This window comes from Dermacentor silvarum, chromosome 6 (genome assembly GCF_013339745.2).
Source record: "Dermacentor silvarum isolate Dsil-2018 chromosome 6, BIME_Dsil_1.4, whole genome shotgun sequence".
NCBI classification, from domain to species: domain Eukaryota; kingdom Metazoa; phylum Arthropoda; class Arachnida; order Ixodida; family Ixodidae; genus Dermacentor; species Dermacentor silvarum.
This window is the reverse complement of record NC_051159.1, coordinates 181,665,113-181,678,967: the sequence shown is the minus strand read 5'-3', so window position 1 is coordinate 181,678,967 and position 13,855 is coordinate 181,665,113. Positions and strand designations below refer to the sequence as shown.

The window sequence follows — 13,855 nt, the reverse complement described above, 5'->3', positions numbered from 1 at the left end:
AAATGAAAGAAAACGTAGAGTACGTTATTGTTACAAGTCCTTAAAAGAAAAAAAATTACTGCCATCACAAATAAAAGTTAAAGAACGCATACGACCTCCATGCTCCAAGAGTCGCTTGTTAACAGAATTTTTAAAAATCATCCCTGACATGTAGCACAATTCTACTTGATCTAGATAACTCAGATACTGATATTATTTGCGCAAGAAATGAAAGGGAATATTTGACTAATTAAGCAATTTTCAGTAATTAACTTTTACACTGATTTATTTACATCAGATATTTCAATTTACTAATTGTAAGCGGTGACGTTTGAAGTCATATTCACTTGGAACGAATTTTGAGGAAGACACTATCGAGATATGCGTTCCCGAAGTTTGCGACGAAATGCGCATTAGTCCTCCAGTAAGCTTGGAGCTTCAATTCATTTGTTCAATGCATTGTTTGAGCTTCAATGCATTGTACTGACAGTGCATTTGCTAAACGTTTGTGGCGTTTTGTAAAAAAGTAAGTGCAACTACTAGACCGCTTTTACGGCAAGTTCGACGCCAGTGAAAACACTTCGTCCATATAGGACGTCCGAATCAAGTCCCCATGCATCAATTCGGAAACAAATAGAACATCCGCCGGACGTCCAGTTTTGGATATATCCTACCACGGATGCTTCAAGGATATCCTACCATGGATGTCCCAAGGCATGCCACACGGACCTTTTCTGACATACGTACACTACGTGAATATTTGTTCTCCAATTGAGGCTTTGTCTTTTTGTTTCCTCGTAACAGATTTATGTTTTCTCACATGTTCGAATTACAATCCGAAGCTATATATATCCTGTCTTCAGCTCGTGTGTACATCGCACTTTATGAATTTTCTGACGTCATCCATTTACTCTGAATGCGCTTCAATTAGTTCAATAAGTCACCTAGAAGAATACGGAGTATGCTGCACTTCCGCACAAGGCGTGCGCGTCAATGGCGCACCGACGGGGGGGGGGGGGGGGGGGGGGGGGTAAACAAAAGAGGGGGGTTAAGTCGGCCTCAGGGGGGGGTTTCGCGGGTTGTAACCCCCCCCCCCCTGAGGCCGACTTAACCCCCCTCTTTTGTTTAACTCCTTTTCTTTCCTTGCGCATTTGAGTACTGCAACTAAGATGTAAGACGCGCAATCGTATGCACACTCACAAAAGCGTGAAGCAATTTCCCGTGAAGAAATTGAAATTAGTGCTATATAGATGGTATTGGCACACTGTCACCCCCCCTGGCAGAGATCCTAGGTACGCTACAGGTGCGCGTACACGTGTAACGTGTGCACGCAATATGTTCTCGATGTGTGGGCGCTCTGCCCGTTGCATCTGCAGAGTGTGCCGCGTTCGTAATATACATTATGGGATGCGAAAAGTCCTGGCATATGTACGCAGCATGTCCCCATGATGTCCTTCGCGGACATGTGATGTCCGCAGGACACAGTGAGTGCGGCCAAACGGTCTTGTGAGGGCCACGCACATGCCGCGGAGACCGCGGCATGTGCGTGCGCATGCCGCTGTCTCCTCCTCTCCTCCGGGTTGCCATGGCTACCACGGCTACGCACCACAAATTACGGTTGACTTAAACAGCTTCGCTGTTTAAATATTTGATTTTCACGTCATTGTGATTAACATTGGGCTTTGGGCGTAGTTGATTTATGATCGCCTGGCTGTAACTAAATTTCACTGTTGCGCAGTCAGAAATTGTTTAATTATTGTTCAGCTCCTGCGCCAGTAGCTTCAGATGGCGAGTGCAAACGCGCACGCGCCTACGAAATGCTGGAGACTGCAAATGACGGGAGTATAGACACCGTTCTATCTAGACGTACAGAGCGGCACCGCCGCGCCTTCGTGTTCGCGGCCGACCTTGGCCGGCCACTCTGAGCAACAACGAACAGAAACGGCGTGAAACACGCAGTAAGTGAACCCGCGGTGACCGTTGTAGGCGCGGCGCAGTGGACTTCACTTAGGATGCACACTGCAGACAGATATCGCACTCTGAAGCTTCTACGAGGAATATCATGGTGGCTGCGTCGATGAACTTTTGATTTTTATATCAGCCGCAGAGCCGCGGTTTCAGATAGACCATTTAATTAGGCATGTACGTGGCCGCGCGCGTACGTAAATAATATACCAAAATTCGCCCTACGATTTCTGCATTTTCAGCGAAAGTAAAAACCCTCCCAGTGATTTAATATTTCAGTGACGTGCATGCTTGGAAATGGGGGATTTCTCGACCCAGCGTTTTCATTATATATATATATATATATATATATATATATATATATATATATATATATATATAGACCACTGTTGGCGTGTTAACAAATTGGTAGCCCAATTGGTTAACACGCCAACAGTAGTTCTGAAAAGACAATAAATACTGCTTCTGCATAGTCGTATATGCTAATGAAGGAGTGTTTATTAATATTGTAATGAGGAATAAGAAACAAATGTACTCGATCGTGAACATATAAAAAAGACATTCGTTTCAAGCGTGATGCATTGGCAATGACGCATTAGTCACCGTACAGTTCTCAGAACCAATCTGTATTCGGCAAAATAAATAAATATAACAATCAAATAAACAAGGAATAAACGACACATCTGAAGTCACGCTGCATGCGTAAATCTGCGCGAAAAGTCCGTTTTAAGCGACAGTAACTATTCAATGGTGTTGACGACGTCCCTGGTGTACGGCACTATGACGCGAAGCTCTTTCTCAGTAGTCGGAGACGTAAAAATACAGTTTGAATGGTCGCGACGCTCGCCGACTGCGTACTTTCAAATATGGCCGAGCTGAAAATGAGCCCAGACTACTCCTGCTGCCACCTCACGCAAAGCGCCGGCAACTCGGCGCATTGGCGGAGCGACGCCGTTTGGCCACCTCTCCTATTCTACCACCCTGCCCTGGACATTTTCTTCCCCCATGGCCCTGCAGGGATTACAGTATACTAGAATATTGGGTAGTGTGCTCTCTGCCCTATGCGGCGCACGCTTCCAACTGAAGCCGCGCATGTCGCCGGAGGCCGCTAGCTAACCTTAAGTGGATGGAGCTAATGTGTAAAACGTGTTCAAAGCTGTCGAATTTGTAGACGCGTTAAGCGCGCTGCATACAGAAAGGGAATCTGTGACGATAACAACCTTTGTGACATTTAGCGGTAACTTTCGCAATGCAAGAACTATTGCCAGAAGTTCGGCCTGAAAAACTGATGTGTAATCTGGCAGGCGAAGTGAAAAGGCCAATCGAGGGATGGTGAGTAAATTCCCACGCCTGCCTTCACACGAGGAAGCATCAGTCGCTATTACATTTATTGGGAAATGGGGCAAATAGTCTTTCAAAAGGGCATTCAAATATGTTTGTGGCAGTAGTTTTGCGTTATTGGGGAAAATGTCCGCAAATTCTATTTTAAGGGACAATGTGGACCTATCAAACGGAATGATATCCCTAATGCGAACATTTAAAGGTGCTAATTGTGCCTGCACAAATACAACCTGCGGGGTATGTAACCGGGGCCACGTGTTCTCAAAAAATAAATTTGGTTCACTTATAAATATATATTCTGTACGTCTAAGAGGAGATTCATAAATCCTTAAGTAGGTTTGAACCGTAAGCATGCGGAATCTCGTGTGAAGAGAAGGTAATCGTGCTTCCTGGTATAACACGTTATTAGCAACGAATTTAGGCAGACCTAAACATAATCGAAGAGCTTCTCTTTCTAAAAGAAGTGTCCTTATTTTATATTTTCCACTTCCGGAAAACAAAACACAGCCAAATTCAAGAATCGGTCGTACATACATACGGTACGTAGATCATAATTAATGTGTCACTTCGCATACCAGAACGCCGGTTACTTCTATGTGAGATAATATTCTTCTATGTGAGACAATATTTTCTATGTGAGAACGCCAGTTAAGTTTTTCATCATATGTGATACCCAGGTACTTAAGCGACTCTACCTGTGGGGTGGTTCTCTGATCATATACTATAATGATAAATGTATCAGCCCGGAAAGCGGAAAGACAAGGACTGCACTTTTGTTTACGTTTAGTGACAGGTGAAGGGTGTGAAGCCACTTCTCTAGAATACATAGGTACGTTTGCAAGGACATGTAAAGGGAATTTATGTCTCTGGCTGTCGCGAAAAATGCGATGTCGTCTGCATAGACATTGAGATGAACTTCCCGGCACAGTGGAATTGAACTCATCAAAAGGTTGTGCGAATTGCACTTTTAGCCGCGTTACACAATCAGGGACTTCGTTCATGTCGTTAACGTCAAGGAGTTTTTTTTTTTTTTTTTTTTTTTTTCATTTCGCCGTACTGTATATTCTTAGGCATGCTCTTTAAGTGCTTTGTATCTAGTGTGCGCTCTGTGAGAAAAAAAAAATGATTCGTTTTATTTTGTGAACATTGTTATTGTTGTGAAAAGAAATATTTCCTGCATGCACTAACAGGGAGGTTTGTAATATTTTTGGAATCTGTGCAGTTCTTTGAGTATTCTTCGGTTGGGCTGATTTTGCTTATTTTTCACTGCTGCAACAATATTGTACATCGTTTTTGTTTCGATGCTGTTCCTAATAAAATGTACAAACTTGAAAGTGCATTCGAAAATAAAAGCAATTTTTTTTTTTTTGCGCTCAAAGCGCAATGCCGCCTGCTTGCCGAAATCATTGCTCGAATTATTGTATACAATTAGAAATAAGCTTGTTTGATATTTTAAGGAAAATAATTTTTCAAATATATGCGCCGTGTTTTTTTTTTTCCGGCGATGTGTACCCACACGTCGTGTATATGCATTTATGATGCAAGAAAACTGTCCGCAACTTGACCAAGTGCGGTCAGCTTAGGCAATGGTCCACTACTAATGAGAGCAGCGCTAGCTCGACGCTGGCCTTAGTGGACCGCAGTGGACGATTACACGGTGATAACTAGCACTTGATATATATTAAACGAATCATCGCACTCACATTATCGTCACAGTAACTGCTACAAACTACCGCAAGCTGCCCACTTTGGTGGCGAACCAGCGCCCAAATTCATGCACTCGCGAGGTCATCGATAACGCCTCCCGAGCCGTGCGCCCCGTCAGAGGAAGAGGGCGCACGTGTGCCCTCTTCCCCGGAACATGGCACGCACACACCATGATGGCAGACGCCTGGCTCGGGCGGAGGCCCTGGCGCGCCATTATGATTCCAAACCCGGCGTTTTCTACGTGGATGCCACCGGCCCACACCATGGGGGATGGTTTACGGCCGCGGTGGTCCACGAAGGCAAAACAGCCTTATCTTGCGCGCTAGAGACATAACACATGCGGAGGAAGTCGCCATCGCGTTGGCTGCATCCGATTCTCGCTCTCAAACCATCATTACCGACTCGCGAGGGGCCTGTTGGAACTACGAACAGGGTCAGATACCATTCCTGGCCTATCGCGTCCTTCAATCTAGCTGCCGAACCGGGGACCCCGACCCCCGATACGTCGTTTGGGCTCCTGCTCACATGGGATTAAAGGGAAATGAGGCAGCGGATGCTGCCGCCCGCGCGCTTTCTCACCGGGCTCCATTTTTCTCTGACGCCGCCGATCAGGACTCCACCCCCAACCCAATCTACTCGTATACAGAAATTACAGCTTACTATCAATCCGGCCACGAACTCTACCCCCGCCCGTGTAGAGGCCTCAAAAAGGAGGAGGAACGTCTCCTGCTCCGCCTCTTCACGAACACTATGCTGTGCCCGGCGGCTCTTAAACATTTCGATCTGGCCTTTACTGGAGCTTGCCCGCACTGTGCGGAGAAGTCTTCAGACCTCGACCACATGGTGTGGGCTTGCCCACCCAACCCTGCCTTTTTCCCCTTACCCAACCCTACCCGGGAGGACTGGGAGGCTGCCCTGATTGGCTGCTCAGACCTACGGGCCCAAAAGGCCCTGGTTAAGCGTGCCCAGGCGGCGTCTACCGCCACTGGGGTCTCGTACTAGGGACTCCACCTAGTGTTTGCAAGGGACGGCCTCTTCAAGGTCGTCCCGCGCATACCTCCGCGTACGTTTTGTCGTACAATTAAAAGTTTTTCACCACCACCATCCCGAGCCGTCGCAGTCACAATGGTAAAGTTGTACAGCACAAAATGCGAATTGACGCTTTTCCGGTAATACAGATAGCAAGAACTTATTTAGATTTACGCTATGCAGTGAAATAACCCGCATAGCGTAGGCGCAAGACTGCAAAACGTTTCAGGTGCAATAGGGAGCCTACATGCAAGCGCAACAGCGCTTAAGATGCAAATATTTGTAGCGCCACCTGTCGGAGGCAACATCAAGGGCCTCAAGCGGAGCCGCATGGAGCATTCGGAGCTACGGTGGCTAGATGGGTAGGTGTGCCGACCGGCGCCTCTGGAGCGTAGTTCACCGCTTCTCCGCGACATGACGCAAAATTGGCGCTGCGGTCAGTAGAACGGTTCCGCAGCGCACGTCGTCTGTCACAGGGGGCTGGCGGACTGGCGGCGAGCAAAAAAAAAAAAAAAAAAAAAAAAAAAAAAAAAAAAAAAAAATAAAGCCCGTATTGGAATAGTTGTATGTCGTCTGTTCGTGTCAGTTTCAAAGGTGAAGAGCTCCGCATCTCTCGTACTGTTTGCAAGTTCCTAAGCGATGTGGAATGTTCCAGGTAGGAAAGATGACCGGCAAGATTAGCGGCGGCGTTGCTCCACCAAAGAAGACCACCAAGGAGACCTACTGCTTCGCTCCAAACTGCAAGTCGGGCTCTAAATTTGTGAGAAAGACAGCGGAATTGTTCCGCTGTCTGACAGCGGAAATGTTCGCCCCGAGCTGCTCAGTAGCTTGCTCAGTATCGGTACGGTGGCTAGATTGTATCGGCGACGTTAATGAGCAAGCGGTACACCGAAAAGCGTACGTCCATGAGCTCCTCGACATTGGAAATTTGCAAGCCGCACATGAGGTGCTCAGCGCCTGCGACATCGAGCACCGCTGCGCTGCTACAGGGAAAAGAAAAGTAATTCTAGGCTGATATTCTATCTAGCAGGCTATGTAGCTAGGAAGTTCCTGCAAAGAGCCAAGTGCTCCGATTGCTCAGGGACGTTACTGAATTCAACAGAATGAGTAGGTCAGGGCTGTTACTCCCTTCTGAAGCACTAAAAAAACTGGTAGCATCGCTCGAAGACGCCTTCAAGCTGTGCTTCAGTTTAAATGAGTTACGAAGGAACAGTATCGCCAACTTTGCATCCTTTCTGCAGCTGAATCCCCCGAATTTGATCGGCTGTGAGCGGCACAAGAAAGAGCTCACAAACGATGTTGTGAAGTTCTATTCAATTACACGCCTTTACTTTCTTGTAAAGGGCAAGAACATGGCGCGCGAAAGTAACAGGGAGAAGAGGAAGCACCTGAAGATGAGGCGTGTGCTGTGAACAATGCTATGATGTGGTGGAGCAACATTGCGGCCTTGCTGGCGCTAGCTAATTTATGTTGGTGTGTCTGCTGACTCAAGTTACGAGAGCTTTTCTTGTATTTTAATTATATTCACGAATCTAGTCCAAGGCATATTGCTTTATTTTATTACAATGAAACAGTGAATATGCACTTACCAACACAATTCTTCTCGCGCCAATTTAGATACCGTAACTGACGCAGCAATAAAACAATAGCTGGATTTCTCGAAATTGAAGCATTAGAACTCGCTAAATATCATGTAAACACGGTTCCACATACCGTATAAAACCATTGCAGATTGGTATAAAACCAGGGGTTGATGCGCTTTTTGCGAGTGTGCAGACGATTGCGCGTCTTACATCTTAGTTGCAGTACTCAAATGCGTAAGGAAAGAAAAGGGGATAAACAAAAGGGGGGGGGGGGGTTAAGTCGGCGTCAGGGGGGGGGGGGGTCCAACCCCCGAATCCCCCCCCCGTCGGTGCGCCACTGACCCTGGATATCTATAGGACGTCATCGTTGTCACTGGGACTGCGCTTATCTCAAAAGTGGTGCTAGTTTTGGTGCTATATAGATGCCAGAGTAAGCTGGCTTGAGACGTTCGAATTCAGGAATTGGTACAGATTGCATATGTGTGAAACAACTGGCTTCCATTCGTGTATTGCAAGTAATGCGCTTAATTAGTAGAAAATGTAATTGGTCAAAGTTTGTTAATTAGTAAAATATGCGTATTGGTTTTTAGTGAAATATATACCGGTGCCACTCGCGATCGAGCCCGATCCGGATCGAATGTGCGGCATGTGACACCCCTATCTATATAAGACAGGCTCTTCGAGTATCCCAGCTCAATATGTAGATTTGGCCTAATTAAATGCCACGTGCGATTTTTAAAAACTACTGAAATTTTGGTTCTGCATGCAGGTGGGTGAAATAATAGAAATGGCAGAAACTAATACCCGAAGGTAGGACTGTTCTGAATCTATTCTGAATTAAGATACCATGAAAGATACGGTGTCTCATGGCCACTTTCGATCGCGATCGAGCTCGATCCGGATCTCCCGCAGCTTGCGCAAAGGAGTACAGTCGTGATCGAGAAATTCGAGGGCTCGATCGTGATCAAACGTGTGTCGTGCGACACACGTGAAATGAGGGCTTTAGAGGCGTGGTTTATAGGTGCTTATAACTGTTCTTTTTTTTCAAAACCTGATCGCAAAGGTCGCAAAAAGTGCAACGTGTAGAGAGCCTCTCTCTATCATTGTAATGTTACTAGCGCCTCTGGCGTTCGTTTAGATATCAAAGAAAAGTGCGCCATCGTTCGGACTTGCGTGGGCTGTGGGCAACTGTGGTGGCCGCGTTCAATGGCGCCGTCGGTGGAGGTTGAAGTATATGTACTACCATTGGTACTACATACGGTGTTCCGAAATACCGTGTGCTGCTTATTTTAAACCAGCGCCTGCTGCGAACACAGCGTGTGCCACGGGGTCATCTCTGTAATTGCACTGTGGGAGGACGTTGCCGGTGCGCGTGCGGCACTCGAGCGTCGTGTCTGTGAACTCTGCGACTGCTCATCGGCCAGTGACACGCATGGACCGACGGAGGGCTTTTGCTGCAAATCGGGAACAACTCCAAGAACTCTGTGCCTTGCTACGATGCAACGTTAGGGAATGCACGCAGACTGTAGAAATCCCCTTGTGGACAGCTAGTTAATACTATATCGGCTCAAGGAAAACCCGGTAAGTGTAGAGAAAAGCCAGCATACGAGAGCGACTGTCCCCGAGGTGCGCTTTATCACTGTTGAGTTGCTTTCGTCGACCGCCCGCGGATTTGGTGGCAGGCCATTTAGGGGATCCTTTCTGTGCCCCTGGCTTCGGCTTCGTTTTCAGGTGGGCGAACAGTATCGCACACATCCTCTTGCTGCTGGTGGAGCTGCGAGAAGCCCACGGCTGCGTCTAAAGTGGGGCGCACCAACGGGTGGTTTACCGTCGATTATCAACAGGTGCGCAAAGTGTGCTGATAGGAATGAAGCCGCATTCGGAGGCTGGTGGCGAAACAGGAACGCAGTCGAGCATCGTCGTGCATCACTTCGCTTATCTGTGCAAGTGCCGTGCATTTGAGGACTCGGCATATTGGAAGGCCGAACAGCAGACGCGTCGATCGAAAGCAAGACGGTCGCAGGGCGCACACAAGAGTAGATGCTAGTAACTTCGCGTGACTTGTATTTCAATGTTTCCTTGCGGCAAGCGTGCGGCTGCCGGCTACCTGACGTGAGCGCATGAGATGCTGAGAGGTATTAATGAACGACGTATTATGCGCTCTTGAACTACCTTCCCCTTGTCGAAAGCGTTGAGCGCTTTCACTCGCATATCTCGGAATTTTCTTCTGTCATCTGCGTGGTTTGAGCTGTTCGCTTCATACATTCGTTATGATCATGTCTCGTAATTCAGTCATAGGTTTCTTCCATACAGGGCTTATTTGTAGTCATCATTAACACGAATGTGATATTCGTCGGTCTATTGCGAGTGCCTGCTAAATTTATCGTGTTGTGCAAGCACTGCACCATAAAGGTCACTTTGATTTGGCTGTACTTTCTTAAGTTGTTGAGGAAGTACATAGCTTTTGTCCTCGATTTTACAGTGCAGCAAATTCCGCCTGCACCACTCTCTTTGATTTCACTTTGTGCAGGAGCCAGCCGAGCAGAATTTCACGGGTTCCTGCTCTTGCTATTTTAGAAGTGCAGGCGTTGTGCAAGCTTTTGACAGCAGATTACATGGGGCAGTGCTAGTTGATTAGTGGTGTGCGGACGTAAATGTCTCCTGCTTTGGTAAAAGCAGTCGGTCTAGCTAGCATAAGGGGGCGAGCTCCAAATTTGATGCCTAAATGTCGGGACTTGTTGGTCGAGGCTCACAACATGTTAAACATTGCTTTCTTTTTTGGATGTATTTACTGATGAGAAAGCAACCAATGCTACAACTTCGCTGTCACTATAGAGATCATTGATTCCTATATGTGCATTTTTTGTCAAAAATGCTTAACCACTTATAGCAGACAGCAGAGCTTCTGCGTTGCTGCACTGCAGTGGCGCACCGACGGGGGGGGGGGGGTTCGGGGGTTGTAACCCCCCCCCCCCACCCTGAGGCCGACTTAACCCCCCTCTTTTGTTTAACCCCTTTTCTTTCCTTGCACATTTGAGTACTGCAACTAAGATGTAAGACGCGCAATCGTCTGCACAGTCACAAAAAGTGCATTTTTTGACAATTTACCGTGAAGAAATTGAAATTAGTGCTGTTTAGATGGTATTGGCAAACTGTCAACAGGCAAACTGTACCCTGGCAGAGATCCTGGGTATGCTACTGCTGCACTGTACTTGATTTGCAAGGGACTTGAGGTGCACAGGTGCCACACTGCACTTGCATGACGTGAACTCTTATTCCGCCACGCATGGCAGTCTTAAAAACTGGTTCAGAAAATGCAGCCAGTTTGAAAAAACCTTAACTTCATTTATGAACCAAGCTAGCATCATGACTGCTGCTGGCTTATCATAGCCCAGTGTGGCAAAAGTTAATCTGGAACGCTTCTGAGGTGGTACTGGGGGGCTATTCTGTAAGAGTCCACCTAGTGAACTGTCCATTTCGGCTGTCGCTGATTGGCTGCTGCTTCACGAGCAGGAGGGAGACTGGCTGGCACCTTCGCGCACGTGAACCAGCAGCCAATGGTGACAGCCGAAATGGACAGTCTACTAGGTGGACTCTTACAGAATACCGCCCCTGGTATACTGCTTAGAATATACTGACTAGTTTGCCGACTGCCGGGCTTCTCCAATGGGGGACGGTAGCTCAGCCGATGATCCCTGGAGGCTGCAAGGTTGGCTCAGTTCATAAGGGCAACGCAGTCTGGCGGCCATCCATGGTACCACGGCAACAAAAGAATACTTAGTTTATTATTCTTATTGATTAATCGCTACATTATGTGAAAAAACAACTGAAGTCACACTTTGTGCAAGGGCACGTCATTGCAAAGCGTGCAGTTAGAAGGAGACCTGCTTGGTGCACTGCGCTATGGGATCAATGCTACAGCCGGCAGCAGGCATCACTCTCGCTGCCACCACCGTGCCTGAGCTCAGTACACTACTCAGTATATTGTATTCACTATAGTACTGGGGTGGTTGCAGCACCTCACGTGTTGGTGATTACTCATATGTACTATGAGATCCTCATCATCATCATCAGCCTATTTTTATGTCCACTGCAGGACAAAGGCCTCTCCCTGCAATCTCCAATTACCCCTGTCTTGTGCTAGCTGATTCCAATTTACGCCTGCAAATTTCCTAACTTCATCACCCCACCTAGTTTTCTGCCGTCCTCGACTGCGCTTCCCTTCTCTTGGTACCCATTCTGTAACTCTAATGGTCCATCGGTTATCCATCCTATGCATTACATGGACTGCCCAGCTCCATTTTTTCCTCTTAGTGACAACTAGAATATCGGCTATCCCCGTTTTCTCTCTGATCCACACCGCTCTCTTCCTGTCTCTTAACGTTAGGCCTAACATTTTTCGTTCCATCGCTCTTTGTGCGGTCCTTAACTTGTTCTCGAGATTCTTCGTTAACCTCCAAGTTTCTGCCCCATATGTTAGCACTGGTGGAATTCAATGATTGTACACTGTTCTTTTCAACGACAGCAGTAAGCTGTCAGTCAGGATTTGGTAATGGCTACCGTATGCACTCCAACTCAATTTTATTCTTCTGTAAATTTTCTTCTCATGATCAGTGTCCCCTGTGAGTAATTGACCTAGATAAACATACTCCTTTACAGACTCTAGAGGCTGACTGGCGATCCTGAATTCTTGTTCCCTTGCGAGGCTATTGAACATTATCTTTGTCTTCTGCATATTCATCTTCAACCCCACTCTTACACTCTCTTGGTTAAGGTCCTCAATCATTTGTTGTAATTCGACCCCATTGTTGCTGAATAGGACAATGTCAGTGTCACTTGTACGATGAGATACTCAACGATAAACATAATGTTTTAAAGAGAACCTTTCTTTGCCTACTATCCTGGGTTTCGCATGGCTGTTGGGTTGGTCGCTATCTTGGCAGGTATATTTGTTACATATATGCAAAGGTTATATGAGACTACCAGTGAAGTGGCTTATACAACCCCTGTATGCTGACCAAGTATGCAGATAATAATTATATTATTATATGAACTTCCTGCATAAAACCTGAACATACAGTCAAACACCTTTATAATGAAGGGCTCGGGTCTTCGAAAAGTATTTTGTTGTGCAGGTCACTCCGTTGTAAAGGTCACGCACCGTACCGCTCACTCTAGAGCAGGCTAAGCATGTTCAACAAAAGAAAACCTTTGTTTAACATGAATTCAAGAGAGACTTCATAAAGTAAGTCACTATTGGTTTTGTGCACACTTTGTCTAAGAGAATGTGTAGTACAGCAAACAGAACTAAAAAGAGTGACTGCAGTCAACATTATTGCACTGACTTTCACAGCCTGCTCTGCGGCGAAAAGTAGGAGCTATGCAAAGTAAAGCTGCAGATCGCTGAATGTTGCTATCACCCTTCTTGCTGTCAAAATCCTAGGTTTGTGTACAGGATCTTCATCACTGTGCTGTCGTTGACTTTCGCACCCTTTATGCTCTAGCTAGCTTTTAAGATGTCATCGGTCGTCAGTTACAATTACATCATCACATAGTCATCAACTGGGACGTATTCATCAGCTGGCGGTGATGCTCTGAAACAAGCAGCATACGAATTGAGCAATTCCTGGAGCAGTGAAGTAGGGTTACTTCTGACATCTGCACGCTTTCCATTGTGTTGTTAGCACTACCGTCAGCACTAGTGCAGAGTAAGCTTTGGTGACGTCTACGGAGGTCAGTGGCAGCACCAGTATGTGGCGTTCATTGTAAAACAACAAATCAACGGTCAAGGACACCTAAATTTCTTCATTAGACAGGCTAATTCTTATTAGTGGCCTTTATTGTAGAGGCATTCACAATACACATGAAAGAAAAGAATTGGGTCGGGACTTCAGTCCTCCGTTATAGAGGTTATTTTGCTGTAGAGGCATTCGTTGGGGCATTTGACTGTATAATGTTGGATCACAGGCTTCTCTAAAGCACAGCAATCAGTTAATGGAATGGTGAATTTAATGGATTCTTGGGTTTACTTTATTTTATTTGATTTAACCACTGAGTATGTGCATATGCTCGTTCTTCGTCAATTCTCCAAAATGGGCATGTTCCACTATGACTCCTCCATAAAACCTGAAAATTTCATGTTGACTCGGATAAATCTCTAAAGCTCACCAATTTGTTAATAGAATGGTGAATTATATTTTATGGATTCCTTGATCTACTTAATAGAATGGTGAATTATATTTTATGGATTC

General features: G+C 46.2%; 1 protein-coding gene across 1 annotated transcript in view; it reads left to right on the top strand.

The window, feature by feature from the left end:
* The first annotated feature begins 8,771 nt into the window (after window positions 1-8,771).
* Window positions 8,772-13,855, top strand: part of LOC119456493 (dipeptidyl peptidase 9) — a 97,286-nt gene continuing 92,202 nt past the window's right edge. Inside the window, exon 1 of the mRNA XM_037718310.2 lies at window positions 8,772-9,185. The gene's annotated coding sequence lies outside the window, so the exon portion shown is untranslated. The remainder of the gene's footprint in view (window positions 9,186-13,855) is intronic.